Source organism: Solanum stenotomum, chromosome 9 (genome assembly GCF_019186545.1).
Source record: "Solanum stenotomum isolate F172 chromosome 9, ASM1918654v1, whole genome shotgun sequence".
In the NCBI taxonomy this organism is placed as follows: domain Eukaryota; kingdom Viridiplantae; phylum Streptophyta; class Magnoliopsida; order Solanales; family Solanaceae; genus Solanum; species Solanum stenotomum.
This window is the reverse complement of record NC_064290.1, coordinates 13,574,165-13,592,934: the sequence shown is the minus strand read 5'-3', so window position 1 is coordinate 13,592,934 and position 18,770 is coordinate 13,574,165. Positions and strand designations below refer to the sequence as shown.

At 31.1% G+C, this 18,770-nt stretch overlaps 1 protein-coding gene and 1 long non-coding RNA gene across 2 annotated transcripts in view; one reads left to right on the top strand and one right to left on the bottom strand.

Annotated features, from left to right (window-relative positions):
- Positions 1–18,770, bottom strand: part of LOC125876254 (zinc transporter 5-like) — a 624,828-nt gene that overhangs the window by 35,461 nt on the left and 570,597 nt on the right. The window lies entirely within an intron of this gene.
- Positions 12,381–14,615, top strand: LOC125876262 (uncharacterized). Its single transcript, XR_007447479.1, has 3 exons — positions 12,381–12,514; positions 12,830–13,032; positions 14,157–14,615. It is a non-coding gene; the product is annotated as an uncharacterized LOC125876262 (long non-coding RNA).

Here is an 18,770-nt window from a genome sequence, read left to right as displayed (position 1 = left end):
AACTATGATATGGAATTACAATTCCATATCATGATTTGAGATATTTTAATACAAAAATTGATCCACAAGTTTATATTTTGTTAAAACAACCTCACATTTATGTCTACTAATTAACCATTTATTTCATATGTCAATAAAATTTATAATCACATCATTACTTTTTAAAATTTATTATTCTCACCAACATATAGTCACTTTAACTCACACCAACCGATTATTAAAGTGATGAAATATTTATGGTCTATGAGCATGAAAATATAGTTGCGGATGATATTGACCAACAAATGGCTCAAAGTAACAATGTTGGTTCGTCTTCTCGGTCACGTGATCGAGAAATGCAAGTTCAACGTAAGAAAATTGTCCATACTATGTGGGAGGATTATATTAAAGACTAGTATACTACAATTTATGTTCAATTTTTTTTATTAAATTAAAGTTAGATGAAACAATTACTTAAGTGGAGAACAAATAACTTTGTAATAATTTATTGTGCGATTTTATAAATTTTTGTGTATTTGATAAGATTGAATAAACAATTGGGGCTATTTTAATAGTTTTACAACTTATGGAATTTTTATGTTTATGAGAAAATATACAACACAAAAATTTCATATCGCATGTCCAAACAAAACTTCAATTTCATCTCATGATTCCATATCATGATACCATATCATGATTCCATATCATGATACCATATCATGATTCCATATCATGATACCATATCGCATGGCCAAACGGGCCTTTAGTCTTCAGTGTGAAAATTACTCAAACATTTTAAAAAATAATATTTGACGATAATTTTTCAAAAGTAATATGACAGTTGGTCAATCATATAAGATATTTACCGTCTATAAACTATATTTGTATTATATAACATGAATAGTTAGGGTCGAAATAATTAAGTGTCATGCGGAAGGTAGCAAAACAAACTCTGAAAGACCATGGAAAAAAAGTCAAATGAGAAATATACCATAGTACATAAAGATTTAACGTAGTTCGATCAATCGACCTACGTACACAAAAAGAGATGAACAATTCACTACATAAATATGAGAGTACAAAATATTGAGAGAATTAACCTCACTCAAATTCACTTGGAATACAAAGAGGTCAAGTGATAACGTATCATTTGTGTCCACAAATTCTCACCGTAGACAAAACTATAAAAGCCCCTAGGACTACGTTTATGTTAGAACGAATGAGCCTCTATTTATAGAATCATAAACTTTTTTCTACAAGAAAAAAAAACTAGTCAAATATAGAGATTACATGTTTTCCTTTTCTAAAAAGAAGACCCAATCATGATAAGAAACTCAGGACAAACACCCAACAAATCTCCTCCTTGGCTTGAAATTCTGACAAAACAAATTTGCTCACCTTTTTCACATAATCTTCAATAGCTTGCATCTTCTGTCTATAATTTTTTCTGCAAAATCTATGTCTCGACACAAAAAAATTCTCCAACAAAAATCTTTACTATTGTCAAATAGATTGCGGCTAGAACTACACCCTCAACAAATTTCTATAAAAAAACATTTAATTTGTTTATCCATCTCAATCCATGAAGAAGAAGAATATATACCTCCTAAACCTATTGAAGCTAGTCTTTGCTAGGGATGGCAATTGATGGAACGGGAAAGGGTAAAAATTTTGATATGTATTATTACTCTATCCTGTTTAGTACTATTTTTTTAATATAAAAACTTGTCCTACCCCACTCTGTTTTGTCCCCCTTTTTTTTTCTTTCCATTTTTTGCTCTTTATTTTTTAATATGTAATAGGAGTATTATGTTTGTTCGATTATCCCGAGCAATATTTTGATATAGAATACGAGATTCAAATTACTCAATTTTTTTAAACGTNTAACACCCCAATTTTTTAGTGACGTGGCAAGCCACATGGGACTAATCCCTCCACCTAAGCATTGTCAACTAAGATCACTACAAAAGAACTTGACTTTTAGTGGCGACAAAGTCGCCACAAAATCCCAAAATATTGCCACTAAAGGTTATGAGTGATTTTTAGTGGCGACTAAGGCTCCAACAACCATTCGCTAGTAAAACCTATTTTTTCAACAAAAAAATATGATAATTAATTTTTGATTGCGACCTAATTTTCTAAAATAAATAACTTGCAATATCCATATTAAAAACATCCAATATTATTACGAAAAATAATCAAAATTACTTCTCGATTCAATTTCCTACTATATATATATATAATGCATCATTGTACATTTTATACATTTACATATGACATAAAAATAAAACATATAGTGTCTTCAAACTCCTACTTAATCGATATCATATTTGATTTTTTAAAAACAATGAAGAAAAAAACACAAAATTAGAATTTAATGTTAAAAACTTTTAGTGACGATTTTCTGGGCTTTTGTGGCGACTGCTGTTGCCGCTAAAGGTCTAGTTCTTTTGTAGTGAATCCTAGTTGGCAACGCTTAGGTGGAAGGATTAGTCCCACGTGGCTTGCCATGTCAACAAGAATTTGGGGTGTTAACTCTTGAGGGTATTTGTGGTCTCTTAGGATAACAATAGGGGCATTTTTGATCCCAAAATGTAACGAAGGGTATAAATGGTCTATTTCATATAGTTCGGGGGCAATTTTAACCCTTTTCCATTTTTTTAATATAAAAAATTATCCTGCGCAATATTTTGATATACAATACGAGATTCAAATTACTCAATTTTTTTAAACGTGCATTTATTAATGTATTTTAAAAACTTATTGAAATAAATCAAGCTATTAAATATAAAGTGCTTAATCACAAATTATATATATGTGTGAAAAAAAGGAGTACTAAAGCATATTCTATAAGTCTTTAGAGTCTGTTTGACATTGATGTTGAGTCCAGAAATACTTATTTTGAGAAAAATACATTTTTTTAAAAAATTAGGTGTTTGACGAACCTGTAAAACTATCTTTTAATGGAAGCAGAAGCAGTTTTTATGTTGTTGCGGAAAAACTAAAAATTTCTGCTTCTTAAAAAAGCATAAGCAGAAAATTATTTTTTTTCGGGACTAAAATATCCCTATAATATATATATAAGTTATTAACTAATTAACATATATCATATGTTTGGGTAAATTTCATTTAGTAATTTTATTTTTTATTTTTATATAATAAATTTTATATTTTATTTACGTTTATGTATTATTATTTTATTTATTATTTTGCAGAATGAGAAAAAAAAAGTAACAACAATGTTTTTGCAAGATTAGAAAAAAGAAAAAAATAACAATTAAAGATTACAACCCTTTAAAAAATATATAATATTGATTGAAAATTTGTATATGAATTTAATTTAATTTTTTATAATAGATGTTTAAACTAGTTTCTCTCTATAATTTGAAGTACATTATACTCACCCTTTATCGTAATTTGACTCTCAAAAGCAGTTTTTTTTAACAAACACAATTTGCTTATAAAAAACACTTTTCAAATGAATTAGCCAAAAATAAATTGCTTTTTTTTAAAAGCATTTTTTCTAAAAAGCTATTTTAAAAGTATTTTTTTCATAAACAGTTATTAGCAACAATGCCAATTTTGAGGACTTTCGATAATAGATTTAGCACTTCAACAAACTTTTAAACCTTTGCGTTTGATACTTCATGAGCCATAGGGAAAACAACACGAGCTCCTTAGTATATTGGTAAAGTTTCACTTTCAACACATTATGTTGGAGGTTCATTTGTAGCAATATTTAAATTTCAGCATACTATGCTTGAGTTTTAAAGTAAACTTTCTTGGCAAAAACTATCAACAAACACAATTTCAAAACCTTATTTAACCAAAAAGAAAATAAAATCACCTTATTTATGAAACAAACCGGCCTCCTAGCTATGCTATCCTATGGATTCTTGAGTTATAATCATATTTAGTTAGTTGACAATATTTAACTTTTGTGGTGCATAATAACCACATAAGATACTTCAAATAAATAAAAAAAATGGTACGTACATTGAGGAGAAAAAAAATAACGAATTTATTTAATGAAGAATATTTAAATTCCTATTCACTCTCCTCATGAAGACAAACTATATATGATGTGACTTAGATATTATTTTCTCATTATTTGGAAGATTTACTCACATTTTCCATTGTTGTCTTGTAACCCACCCAATAGTTCGGCTATTAATAATGAAACGTTAAATTTTGACTTGATCACAAAAATAAACAATCTAAAGAAAAAAAGGTAATGTGTTTATCTGAACTTAATATTTTTGATGTGAGTATAATTTTATAAATATATTATTATAAAAATTATAATAAAGTAATAAATATTAATTCATGAGTTAAAAAATATAATAAATTCAATACTAAAAACATATGAGATCGAATTCATAAGGTTAATGAAAATTCTGATTCGACCGAAAATCGTAAACTAGGCTACTTGGAGGCAATTTCTTAGAAATGCGTCTAGCCTATCCTAGGACTTGAAGTATTTGACGTTCGGGTAGATATTTTGCATTTAATAATTTGGGATAAAAGTCTGAAAAATATCTCAATTTTAGTCGGATTTGTTGTTGCGATACTAAACTTTCATAAGGACCTATTACCTTCCTAGACTATTTAATACCGTATTTTTTACCCCCTGAACTATTTAATAGTGTATTTTAAAGGTATATATGTGCCCACGTAGACACATTACTATTTATAATTTTACATTATTTTTTATGTCCATATGGGCAAATATATATGCTTAAAATACGGTATTATATAGTCTAAGGAGGTAATAGGTCCTCATGAAAGTTTAGTATCGCAACAACAAATNTTTCTCAGAAATGCGTCTAGCCTATCCTAGGACTTGAAGTATTTGACGTTCGGGTAGATATTTTGCATTTAATAGTTTGTTCTACTTTTCATGGAATATAATATCCACAAAAATGTAATCAAATAAAAATGATACAAGTGTAAAGTGAATGCTTCTTAAATTGACAATTAATGTTGATGGCGAGGATGAGCATAAAAATTGAGCTGAATTTTTCCAATATAGTAGGACCACCTCGTACGAATATTAATATAGCAGTTTGATCATGATTTTTTTTTAAAAAAAAATTGAAAATCAATGTTTAGTCAAGAAAATTTCAGATATGATTAAAGCCGTATTTGGAATTTGAAAAACATTCAAAATTTTATTATCAATTTCATTATATTTTTCTTTTTAAAATTTTATCATAATTTTTTTTTCATGAAAACAGTCATATTTAATCATATTTACTTTTTTGGAAAAAGTACATTCAAACAACTATAATCAACTTAAATCTTTAACTCTAACTTAAAAAGTTTCAACAAAAAATAATATTTATAATAATATATACTAAATCATATGAAATCAATTTAAAAATATATTACTAGTAAATAACTAGTATTTGTTTTAAAATATTACTCTTTTTCTTTTAGGGCGGATTTAATTATATATTTATCAATTTGGGTAAGGGAGTAAAAGGTATCAAAGTGTTGAAAAGAGAAAATAGTTAGCCTTACAACTTAAGTTGGGAACACGTGTCCCAAGAATGAGGGAAGTAGACAAGTTAGAAAAGTAAGTAAAATAGAATTTGTATTCTTTTCAAGATTTTATTTTAGTGGTGTACTCATCCAGCCAATAACAACGATATTTTTAATGATAAGGAGATTAAATTGTGGCTCCCATATTTTACTATACAAATTGTACCAAATAAATTTCCCAACCTGTTTTTTTCCTAACCTGAATACAGAAGACAACACCCTTTTATTAAGGTTTTATCCTATCCTATCCTATCCTATCTCAATTGTTATTTTTAGTCTCTGCAGTGAAAATTACTCAAAACATTTTCAAAATGATATGTGATGATAAATCACATAAGACATTCGTTGTCTATACAAGCTATAATAAATGTGTAAATCACATAGATTCTAGACTACAATTGTTCAATCTGTTTTTTTTCTAACCTGAATACAGGAGACAACGCCCTCTTATTAAGGTTTTATCCTATCATACCCTATCTCAATTGTTATTTCTAGTCTATGCAGTGAAAATTACTCAAAACATTTTTAAAATGATACGTGATGATGAATCACATGAGACATTCGTTGTCTATACAAACTATAATAAATGTGTATAGCACATAGATTCTAGACTACAGTTGTTCAATCTGTTTTTTTTTCTAACCTGAATATAGGAGACAACACCCTCTTATTAAGGTTTTATTCTATTCTACCCTATCTCAATTGTTATTTCTAGTCTCTGTGAAAATTTCTCAAACATTTTTAAAATGATACTTGATGACATTCATTGTCTATACCAGCTATAATAAATGTGTATAGCACGTAGATTCTAGACTACAGTTGTTCAATCATAGTTAGTAAGTTGACAAAATTGAACTAGTATGGTGCATGATAATTTTTTTTATCTAATTATATAAATTCAAAAATTATCAATTCAACTAATTTAAATTTACATAATATAAAATTTATTAAAAATGTCCCTCAATTAAATGTGAAGGTATCTCATCGAACTCGCCACATGATCCACATCCCTTAACACTCTAATACATAATAAAATAATAAGACACTTGCTGTGATAAATCAAATGGTACATTGAGGTGAAATTGAAGAGTTTTTGGCTAAAAACATCCCTCAAATACACTCTAAATTTAAACAACATTCTTTTACTACCACAATGAGCAAAAAACATCCCTTAACTATCCTAAAAATGGTCAAATTCACCCTTCCATCTTTTTTCTTGATAGAAACTAATGGTTAAATTCATTTCCTTTCATGTAAATGAAGCTAAAATTAACTATGGATAAATATGTGGCGTTTTTCACATATTAAAGTTGTAATTCTTCTCAAGTGAATATGATGAAAAATACATAGTAAAATATTTATAAAAAGTTCACATAGTTTGTATCTTAAGAAGCGAAAAACATCACATAAATTGAAATAAAAAAATTATTTTTTTATGTAATATCTGAATATGTTACTTTTATATTTTTAAAAATACAGTAACTAGTGTTTATCAACAAAAATAAAATAAAAATAAACTACCTTCATACTTTAAATTCCCTCATTGTCTAGGAAATAAAGAGAAAATTATACATTTTTTTCTTATAATATTTCGTTGCTTATCTGATCAGTAATTATATAGAGCGAAAAATATTTTACTTGAAATATTTTGCTCATTTTTTACGGGACATCCTGGCTGCTACTGTGAAGTTGAGGATGCAAACCTCTCTTCCTAGCTCATTCAATTTAGTTAGGATTGTCTATTACTACTATAAGCTAAGAGAAGAATGGGAGCAAACAAAATAGGGGATTTGTTGGTTGATCAATCGTTAGTTTTTTTGACAAAAACTAATTAAAGGATGAATCTTGCCATTTTTAAGATAATTGAGGGATGTTTTTTTGTTCATTGTGATAGTGCAAGGATGTGGTTTAAACATAGAGTATAGTTGAGAGATGTTTCTGGCCAAAAACTATGAAATTGAAAATGCAAATGGAGGATAATAATCTCTCTCTTGTATTATCCCAAGGACACTATTCATTAGAGATCCAAAAATGGTGGAACATCTCATGATTTAGGTAGTCATTTGGACATGATATCGAAAGAAAAATAGTATTTGAAATTAAGTTTAGAAAAATTAGAAATCAAAATTATATTTGAATATGTATATAACTTTAGAATTATAAAAAAAGAAATTTGGTTGTGAATAACCAAATAACTTTTGGGCGCATCACTAACCAACTTGTTTATTAATTTGTCTATTTTAACATATCTCAAATTGAAATCATCCCCTCTATTTGATATTCCTGTTAGCATCGCTCAATAGTGACACTTCCAAGTTACGTAGTAAAAACTTCGTTATAAAGTCCTTGTGATATAGTTATATGGAATATTAACTACAACCACTTGTCTAACTTGGACCATTTCTCAAGTCTTTTCAACTTTAATAAGGGAATGAATGATGACAAAAATTAGGGGTGTGAAAATAATTCTCAAAAGCAATTGAATTGACTGAAGCAAATTTAATCGAATTGATTATTAGATTTCTTAAATAAAAAATTATAGGTTTGACAATATATTTTTATGATAATACCGAGAATTAGATTAGATTTTTATATTTTATGAAATATTTATTTTTTTTAAAGTATCAAATTGTACCAAATAAATTTATATTCGATACAATTTGTGATGAAAACAGTTGCAAAATATCCATCATCACAATTGGGCCTGGGGTCAACATTTAGGTAATCCATAAGGATTTGACTACCACACTTGAAAAGAAGAGGAACTTTCGCATATAGCTACTCAAAAATAGTCTATTTACGCTCCATAGCTATACTTTGCAAATTACAATTCATAGCTACATGTTATAGGGAGGAGAGTGGTGAGCGAGATTGGGTGAGGGAGGAGAGAGGCGAGCGAGAGAGGGCAGAGAGTGGGAGAGAGGTGAAATGTATACGTATATCAGTTAGATAATTGTATATTATACATATGTATTTGTATATTATGGAGAGATATTGGAGAGGGAGGAGAGAGGCCAGCGGATTGAGAGACTGAGGAGAGAGGTGAGCGAGATTGGGAGAGGGAGAAGAGAGGCGAGTGAGAGAGGACAATAATTTGTATAATTCGCAGGTACGTTTGTATAATTCACATGTTTTTGTATAATTGAGTAATATAAAGTCTAGAATTATACAAATATAATAAAACTCGAAATAACGAGTTGATACAAACATAAACATATGAAAAAATTATACAAAATATATTATATAAATTATATTGTACAAAATCCGAAAACTACACGCTTATACAAACTTTAAAAAGTTATACACTACAAAATTGAATATATATGATGACAAAATTGAAAATCCAAAGGAAATCATTATCATATACAAATACAAACCATTGTATGTATATAAATACAAATCAAACAAAGAATTGTTTATATAAATGTGGCGAATTACACATATACAAACGTGTATTTATACAAACTCAAAGTCAGTCCACGTAATTAATGGTTAATGTTAGTCGCGAGTAGTAATTATAACAAACTATAGCTATGATGAGTAATTAAATAGTATAAGTTTGCTTAACCACCTAATTTTTCCAAAAAAGAAATAGAAGCAACGCTACCAAAGACTAAGATATACACGAAGAAGAGATCACTCCTTTCTTTTACTAAGGAATACTATATTACAAAAAAAGAGAGTAAGGAATACTAAAATAAAATAAGAAATGATGCTACAGTTATCTAAAAACTATTCCATTTCTTAATTGTTACATCGATCCCGACATTATATAAGTTAAAAAACTATACTATATTTTTTGTATAATTTACATATATCTCATATATAGTGTTACGAGCTAATTACATTATTTCCCTACTCTTTTTCAAATTACAAAAGTCTCTTAAAATTTATGAATTTCGGATACATCACTAAACTTCGGAATACATCAGTAGACATCCGGATACATAGGCGAGGGATGTATCTGAGATGAGAGGGATGTATCAGAGAGGGGATAGGACTTCCAGATACATATGGAAGAGATGTAATCGAGAGGGGAGGAATGCATTAGAAAGGGGATAGGATTCGGATACATATGGGACTGTATTTGAGAGGGGATGGATGTATCCGAGAGGGGAGGGATGTATCCCAGTGGGATAGAGATGTACCAACGAGAGGGAAGTGATGTATCCCGAGGGGATTTTTGGAATTTTTTAAATGGTAGAGAATTTAAGAGATATGGTAAAATAAGATGTGTATTTGGGTAATTTTTCCATAATAGTTACATAAATATTTTTTTTCAAATTTATAGTGCATGAGATTTTTTCATATATATATATATATATATATATATATATATTTCTATCTATTATATAGAAATATGAAGCCTAGGATGACCAAGGGCAAACCTGTAAATATACCCATTATTCAATAGTAAAATGAATTAGAGCAAACGGCGAACTCTTGTTTCTTTCCCATTCGTCTCACTTTTTCACTTCTTCCTCACCAATCTCTCCAAACCCCAATTCCAATCATGGATTCAAACATCAACAAGAAGCCAAGAACGATCAAGAACTTATATTAATTTCATTTCACATGATGATATTCTAATTACCAAGCTAGAAAAAAATCTCTTCCGCAACCTAGACAACGAGATATGTCCAGAAACATCCATAACTCTTTATCTCTATTTTTCTTTCAACCTAACTATGCACTTTCAAAAATGGTCTCTTGCTCTTCACACTGAAGGACTATTTGATTCTCTTCATCTTCATAGCGGGTTACACGTTAGGTCTGTTCAATTTTTATTTTTTGCCCAATTCTTTATTTTTATTTTTCATGAAAAATCAAAATTATAGTGCATCCTTTCGCTAATTTGTTGTTATTTGGGGAATTTGGTTAATGGATCTAGAGCTCAAAGAAAGGGTGCGATGGAGTTTACAATTTGTTTGAAAATAGTTGCGTTGTGAGTTTGGATTTGGTTGCTAACCAAAGTGATGAATTTTTTATTTTTATTTTTTGCAACAATGACATTCTGATGAAAACAATGCCACAAAAATTGGCAAAGCTGGAAAATTAAAGAGCATAAGATACATTTTTTGGATTAATCTCTACTTCATTTTGTTAATTCTTCTTTTTAATGTTGTAGTTTACAGATATTTCTATTTCTTCAGAGGATGCTCAACCAGCAATATACTGAAATTGAACCTGCTCTATGTGTATGTTCTTCACTAAGACGAGCACAACATCACAACATCACAACTTATCCAAGTTAGTAGTCAATTGCTTCATTGACCTATGAGTCCACACCAAGAGACTAAGGTCTAAGGTCACAACCACTTGTTCCAACATGTAAATTGCTATACACTTAATTGGTATGATCATTCTTCTAATTTTAAATATTTTTCACTTGTAGCAAGATTTGGAGTATGCATATGTAGTTTTTATGTTGAAAGATTTCTGACGTACATCAGGTGTTTGAAAAAATGTCTAAGCTAGAAAAAATCATACTTCGCTTACAATTTTAAATAAAATTTGGATTTCGTGCACTCCTTTTAAATTCCTTGAATACTTTGAATTGTACCATAACTTGGTATTATCTCATACCCTCATTAGTGAATGGTACCACCTCTCATGTTAACATTGCATGCGTTGATCTCTTTGATAATCCTCTGTTATTTTATTTCATCTGCTCATGTTCTTAATTTCATTTCTTATTTTAATGATTCAATTTTTTAACATTTTGTTTGAGATGAAAAACATTGAAGTAACTAATATTTAAGTAAAAATTCATATTTTGAATATAAAAATTCACCTGACTCTTACAATAAGTTGTTGGTTGTATATGTATGTATGTTTATCATACTTTATGCTAGTTTTGAACTACTCTGGTTCTAAAGAGGTAAATTTGAAGTTTGTTTTCCTTGTGTATTACCAACTTATGGTAATTTGTCTGCTTACTTATAGTATTGTTCATTATGTAAAGGAAATTAGCTTATTATGGTGATACATATGCAAATATGATTATTTGACCAATACTTCTCTGTTCCATTTGATACATATGGCATATTGTGACCAACGGTTCAAGATCATATACTAAATATGATGGAGAAGAAATGCCTGTTGATTTTTTTTTTCTGTTCATTAGATTTATTAGTAGTTTTTTTGACAATGCAACTCGAGGAATCTTAATCCTATGTTATGCATGAAGTGGGTAGAGCTCCATAGAGATCGTGTTGGCTATGATGATGCGACCATAGTGAGTGATATTGGGAGCATTGAAGGTAGAAGTTATCTCTTAATTGGTAATCAACTTTGCAATGACAACCCCTTATAGGTATGCTTCACAAATTATCATTCATAGCATTATTTTACGAATTCCTATCATTAAGCATTTCAAGTAATCTGTTTTGTGGTTAATAACATGTTAAATTGAACTGCTTTTTTCATTAATTTAGCAACAAGTTAGGCTGAAGTTGTTTCTCATAACCTCTCAACATGTTCCCAATTTGATTTTTGCTCAAGTTATCAGATTTTTGGAGAGTCTATGTAGCGTTCAGTTGTTTGAAAAGAATATTGTTTAATTTGATACCTCAAGGTTAGTTTTGTAAAAAGATGAATTGATAACTACTAAATCTTAGCCTTGCAGCTAAAGAAAGGCTTTGAGAATGATGAGATATGTTGATTATCGTGTCTTTCCTATTGTTACATTTGTTGACCACTCCAGTGATTTTTGCTGATTTAAGATTTGAAGAGTTAGGTCAGGTGTGAGTCTTTACCTTGACTTTCAAATATTGTGTTATTAGATTACATTTGGTCATGTAGAATCTATGATCACCTCTAATATTTTCATGTAGGGTGAGCCAATAGCCCCCAATTTAAGGGCAATGTTTGAGCTGAAAGTTCCAATCATAACAATTGTAACTAATGAAGGCGGTTCAGGCAAAACACTTGCCATTGGATGTGCAAACAAGTGGTTAATGTTGGAAAACTCAGCATTTTATGTTGCTAGGTAAGTCTGGGTCATTTGTACTTCTTCCATAAATTTATTTGATACTTATCAGGCATGTGACAGTCTGAAGAATAAGAAGTTCAAGTTCAAATATAATTTTTGTGCATGTGGAGATATAAGTATTATATGAACTCTCAACTTACTATATAAACCCAAAACATGTTGTGTTAGCTTAAATATTTTGATATGTTAGGGCACATTGTACATAGGTTGGGGCATGGGTTTTCTAGTTGTTGTTTTAACACTTCTTGCATTGTTTCCGTGAATATCTTGATCTTTTCTATATATCAACAATGTCTATGCTTCTTTAACTAGCCCTGAAGCTTGTGCTGCAATATTATGAAAGTCTTCACAAGCAACTCCAAAGGTATATGAGAAATAGTTGCTCAAGTTTGTGAAAAAAATGGTTTATCATACGAAAATTTAAATTGAATAGGCAGATGAGAAATTGAGGATCACGACTCAAGATCACAGCTCAAGAACATTACAGACTCTGGATAGCATATGCAATTATTCCAGTAAGTACCATGTCTATACTTTACACCTTTATACTTAATTTGGTTTTAGAAAGGGAAATATTGGAATCTATGGTGAAGGGTTGATGATGTCAAGTAGTGTGAAAGAAACAATGTTTTGCTTGATTTTTAGAAGACGGGGAAACAATGCAAAACATAAGATTGTTCCTGACAAAGTTTTTGATGAAGTAGAGAAGAATTTTGCACACTTGAAGAATAGTTCCTCATCCCTTATTTATTTTTTGTGCACTCACTAGGTTCTTATATATGTATAGAAGATTGGATTTATTCATAAAAAATATATCGTTTGTAAGGTTGTCTACATTTGATATACTTCTTGTATCTGGGTGTGTTATTTTGCTTCTTTTACTGTTGGATTTATTACTTTTTTCCAAAAAAACAAAAAACAAAAGTAGACACAACTTCTGTTCTAAGTTGAGCTTGTTTATGCTTTTAGTGTTATAGCGCACTTCTAATTTACAAGAAAGGTTAGATGCAAGTCTAATAAGTATTAACTACATGAAATTTTCTCAAACTTGGAAAAATGAGATTGATGACTAAAGTCGGTTGTTTAAAGACTAACTGGTGTGTTTCTTATACCTAAGCAAAAAAAGAAGTGAAAAATATAGATTTTCCTCTTTGTGAGAAGTGGATTACAAAGTATGTTAGGATAAAAATTGAATTTTATGTACTTTACTTTAAAGAAAAAAAATTAAGTTTTATGTAGTTGTTGTTCCAGAATTTTGTTACTCATGGTCAAATGAATTGATGGGCGTATTTGGTAGTTTTTCTAGCATATTCCTTGTAGTTGTTACCCATTTATTCATTAGTGCCGCTTCTATTTGTTTATGGGTTATTGGTCATTAGGCAATTGATTAGTAGTTAGATTAATTCGTAAATCATGATTGTCTGTAGCCTAAATAGCACACCCCATAATGGAAAACTTGAGGTTTTGTTGGTCTACATACTTAATTTGTGTCTGATTAAGCAGGTTCCTTGGTGTATTAAATAAGTGATATCTTACTGGTTGGTTCTGCCTAAAAAGAAAAAAGAAAGTGGAAGATCACTCCTTTGTATTTGTGAATTAATTTCAATTTCACATTTTTATTTGTCAATATTCATTTAAGGTGTGCTTGGAACCGATATAAACTCGAAGGAGACCGCTGATGAACCATGTAGGCATTGAAGCAGTTGCTAGTGATTTCAATGATAACCGTGCTCTCTCAAGTCTGGATGCAGAAGGTTGCAGTGAAGAAAGATCGCTTAGGCTAGGTAGCTTGTCAAAATTACTTCAACAAACAAAAGGCGAAATCTTGATAAAGAGCCTAACAATCGCATATGTGGATGTTTCTTGGAAGGTAGTTCATATTGTGGAATAACTTTTCAAGAAATTATAGCTGAATCTTTTTCCAATGTATAATGACAATTCATGATTTTGTCGGTACCTTTATGATTCCGATAGACTTTCTTAAAACTGTCATTTCAACAGTGGAATATGTGCATGATGAATCACTTGGTATGATTTTTAATGTTGATAAAAGCACGAGTGAGGAATCGACATCATACTCATCTGCTACTCCAGAAAATCATGATTTGTTCTAATTATCTGCATCATTCTTTAACACCAAACAATTCAATACTGTATGGTTTGCTTACATAACTTTTTATTTATTTCAGACATCTTAGACTGATCATTATCAAATTGCCACTTTAGCCACTGAGGGAATGGTAGTGATGGTCTCTTCTTTAATTGATTCCTGCACATGCTTGTTTTCATCAACTGTTTTGTGTCAATTTGGTTGCAACATGTGATACTAAAAGGATTGCCTCTTCATAAGAGGAGGGTTCAATATCATGTGAAACATTATTGATTAACTCCTGGCTATCAGGACACAGTGTAGTGAAACATACATGATCAAGGTGAGATATGAATGATGTGAGTGAGTGTTGTGGATCTTAAACATTAGGAATGGGTGGAGAACGATGTAGGTTGGGTAATGAGTAGGTGTAATCTTTCAATTAGTTTAAGGGGTGAAGGGACCTAGTTGTTCTTCTAGGTACAAAAAGAGCATCACCAATGGCAGAAACAGTGGGTCCAACATGAGGTATAATGACAGTAGGTTCAGTGATAGGTTCATTGTTAATTATGGGAACATGATCACAAGTGACTTCAACCAATGTGTTAGAATTCAACATTTCAACATCAACAAAGTTATTTGTTTTACTAGACATGCAAGGTAACATATCAGACATATCAAAATGATGTACAAGGAACTGCAAGACAAAATTAAAACTAGAATCAACAGGAGCAATGACAAAAGGAAAAATAGTTTCATGAAAAAGGACATCTCTGGACACATGAATTCTCTTAGCAGCCAGATCTAAGACCTTGTAGTCTTTTGTATTAAAAGGGTATCCAATAAAAATGTGGGGTGTTGTTCTTGGCTCAAATTTGTCCTTAAGGGATTTCAAGGTAGTTGGAAAGCAAAGGCATCCAAAACTTATAAAGTGGGAGTAGGTTGGTTTCTTTTGATATAACAGTTCATATGGCGATTTGTTTTGTAGGAGTTTTGTAGGTAGTCTATTAATCAGATAGGTGGCAGTTAAGACACATTCCTCCCAATATTTCATGGGTAGTTTTGACTGAAACAAAAGTGCCCTTGCTGTCTCAAGAAGGTACTTATGCTTCCTTTCCACCACACCATTTTGTTGTGGTGTGTAAGGACATGATTTTTGGTGTATTATGCCCTTTTCTTGAAAGAAACAGGTTGCCTCAGTGCTTGTGAATTCCAGACCATTATCAGATCGGATGGTTTTCAATTTGGTATGAAACTGATTTTCTATGAGGGATATGAAAGCTTTTATAGTTTGAAGTGCATTGCTTTTGCATCTATGCAGTTGTGTCCAGGTTGATCTACTGTAATCATCCACCACGGTTAAAAAGTAGTGATATCCATCATGTGTTGGTACATGGTATGGTCTCCATAAGTTAATGTGAAACAACTCAAACATTGAGTTGGTTGCAATTGTACTCTTTGGGAATGGCATTCTAGTTTGTCTAGCCATGACATATTGTACAAATAAAGGGTTGTTTGTTGGAAAATTTTAGGGGAATGGTAGATATACTCATCATTTTTACGAAAGGTACATGTCATAATCTAGCATGCCATAAGAATTCAGTATCATGACTATGAGTAATATTAACATCAGGGAAAGAATCAACAACAGAACATGAAATAGGATCAATAGAACAAACTTCTTTATTGATTTCATGAGAGTATCTTACATTTGGTGGTGAAGCTTGGCATTCACTTCCAACTAAAACTTTCTTGCAGTAGTTTAAAAGAGAAACATGTTTACATCTGTTATGAGAAACAACATTACCATTTGTAGGTGGACAATTGTGACACTTTGGACAGAAAAAATACAGACCATTTCTTGCCTTACCAAGTGCCAGAGGGCTCTTTAGAGAAGGGCCCTGCAGTAAGCAAGAAAAACTGTTAAAGCTAACTATTCATTTGAGTTGAACATCTAAGCAATGAACTGATATTAAATTGAACTTGAAGCTAGGTATAAGCAATACTTTGTACAGAGTCAGTGTTGAATTCAAGCAAACATCACCAATTTCAGTCACTTTAACTTTGTATTTGTTTGGTAAGGTGATTAAAAAATGATAAGGCAGTGTTCTAAGGTTTGTGAGAGTGTTTTTTGTGTAGGTCATGTGGTAGGATGCTCCTGAACCTATTCCTCTTGGGGTTCTTGTGTTAGTTGGATAACCATGGAGCTTGTATCACCTGTATTTGGTATGCCCAGTTCGTTTGCAGTATTCAAAAAACAAGTTTGACCTGTTGCCAGTGCTGGAATTTCCCCTAAAAATATTGGTGTTGGAATTGCCTGCACCTCTTCATGTATCTCCTCTATAAGAACTGTAGTTTGTATTGAAACTTTTGGATCATGCATTGTGTTGAGGTGATACAGAGGCATTTAGTGAGGTGGATTCCAAAACCATGTGACTGAGGGGCTTTATTTCCCTCTGTCTTTCCTCTTGTGACAAAATGACAAATGCTTGTGCCATAGTTGGCTGACTAGACATCATGAGGATATTCCACGTATAACAGTATACACCTCATTTAGGCCCATAAAAAATGTATAAGTCTTCGATCTTGCTCAGCCTTATGCATCTTGGTTTTGCCACCACAAATACACACACAAGTGCATTGAGAATTAACATCAAGAGTGTTCATTTCCTCCCACAGTTTCTTCACCTTAGTGTAATAACTAGTGACAACCAAAGAGCTTTGCACAAGATCATTTATCTCCTTCTACGGTTGATAGAGTTTGCAACCATTAGTCTGGTCATATCTATCCTCCAATTCCTCCCAAAGTTCCTTGGCATTGTTAACGTATTGCAAGCTATCTTGCAGATCCGGTGAGAGAGAATTTAAGATCCAGGAGGTCACCATGTCGTCACACCTTTCCCACTGCATGAAGGTTGGATCTGTAGGACTTGGTATCACGATTTTTCCATTGATGAATCCAGTTTTACTCTTAACAGATAAAGCCCTAAGAACTACTCGTCTCCATGAACTATAGCTAATTCCGTCAAAGACAGCAGAAAGTAAAGTAGAACCTGCATTTTTTGAGGGATGCAGATAGAAGGGACTATTGAAATCTAATCGAGTTGAAGTGTTGGTGGCAGCCACATCAGTTGGAACTTCATCCGTAGAAGAAAATGAAGATGATTGTGAAGAAGAATGCAGTTATAGACGAATTAAGAAGATGAACTCACAATGAGTTAACTCGAATCAATACAGAAGGAACGATAGTGAGATCGTCCCAAAAAAACAAGGAGAAGAAAATTGATAATAGAAATGAGGGCAAATCAAACTCAATACAATACTCACGACGAAAGAGAGGAGCAGGAATCTCCTTGCTCTGATACCATGATGAAACCAGCACCATAAGCTGAGAAACGATAAGTTTCCTCCATTAAAATGGAGGTTGAGCCTTCATCAACAATCAAAGAGAAAATAAAAGATATTATTGAGAATGAAAAACTAACTGTAATCAATACAATGTATGTGTATATACACACACTGATGGAGTCTAACACTTCTAACAAACTCAACCGACTAACTATGCTGAAAATGGTAAACTTGTGATTCCTAACTAACTAACTAATTCTGCGAATGAACAATGTACACTTAAACTAACTAAGCTACTAATCTAATTTTATCAAAATGATAATACAAACTTATGGATATTCTTGATAATTTTTAGAACTAGTGGGTATAAAACATTTTTTTTTTTAGGAAAAGGGTCAAAAATAACCTCCAACTATTCAAAAAGGTTTAAATATACCCTCTATTCATCTATAGGGCTAAAAATACCCCTCAATCCACCTTTTTGGCCTATTTTTACCCTTAAAACTTAACAATTTTTTTAAAATTATTATTATTAGTATTGTTTATTATGTGGCGTGTTCCTATTGGATAAAATAAAACCCCAACTCACCATTTTTTTTCCAACCTGTCCGACCCATACTACATTCCCATGACCCAAATCCAACTAAACACAAATGACCCAAATTTAATACCCACCCCACCCTATTCGTCTTTCTTTTTGGAGCAATTCTTTAAAGGAATCCATGAAGTAGAGGTAGACACATAACCCCCAACTTTCCTCGTAGCCGTCGCCATTAATTNTATTTTGACCAAAAAGCGACGGACTAAGAGATGCCG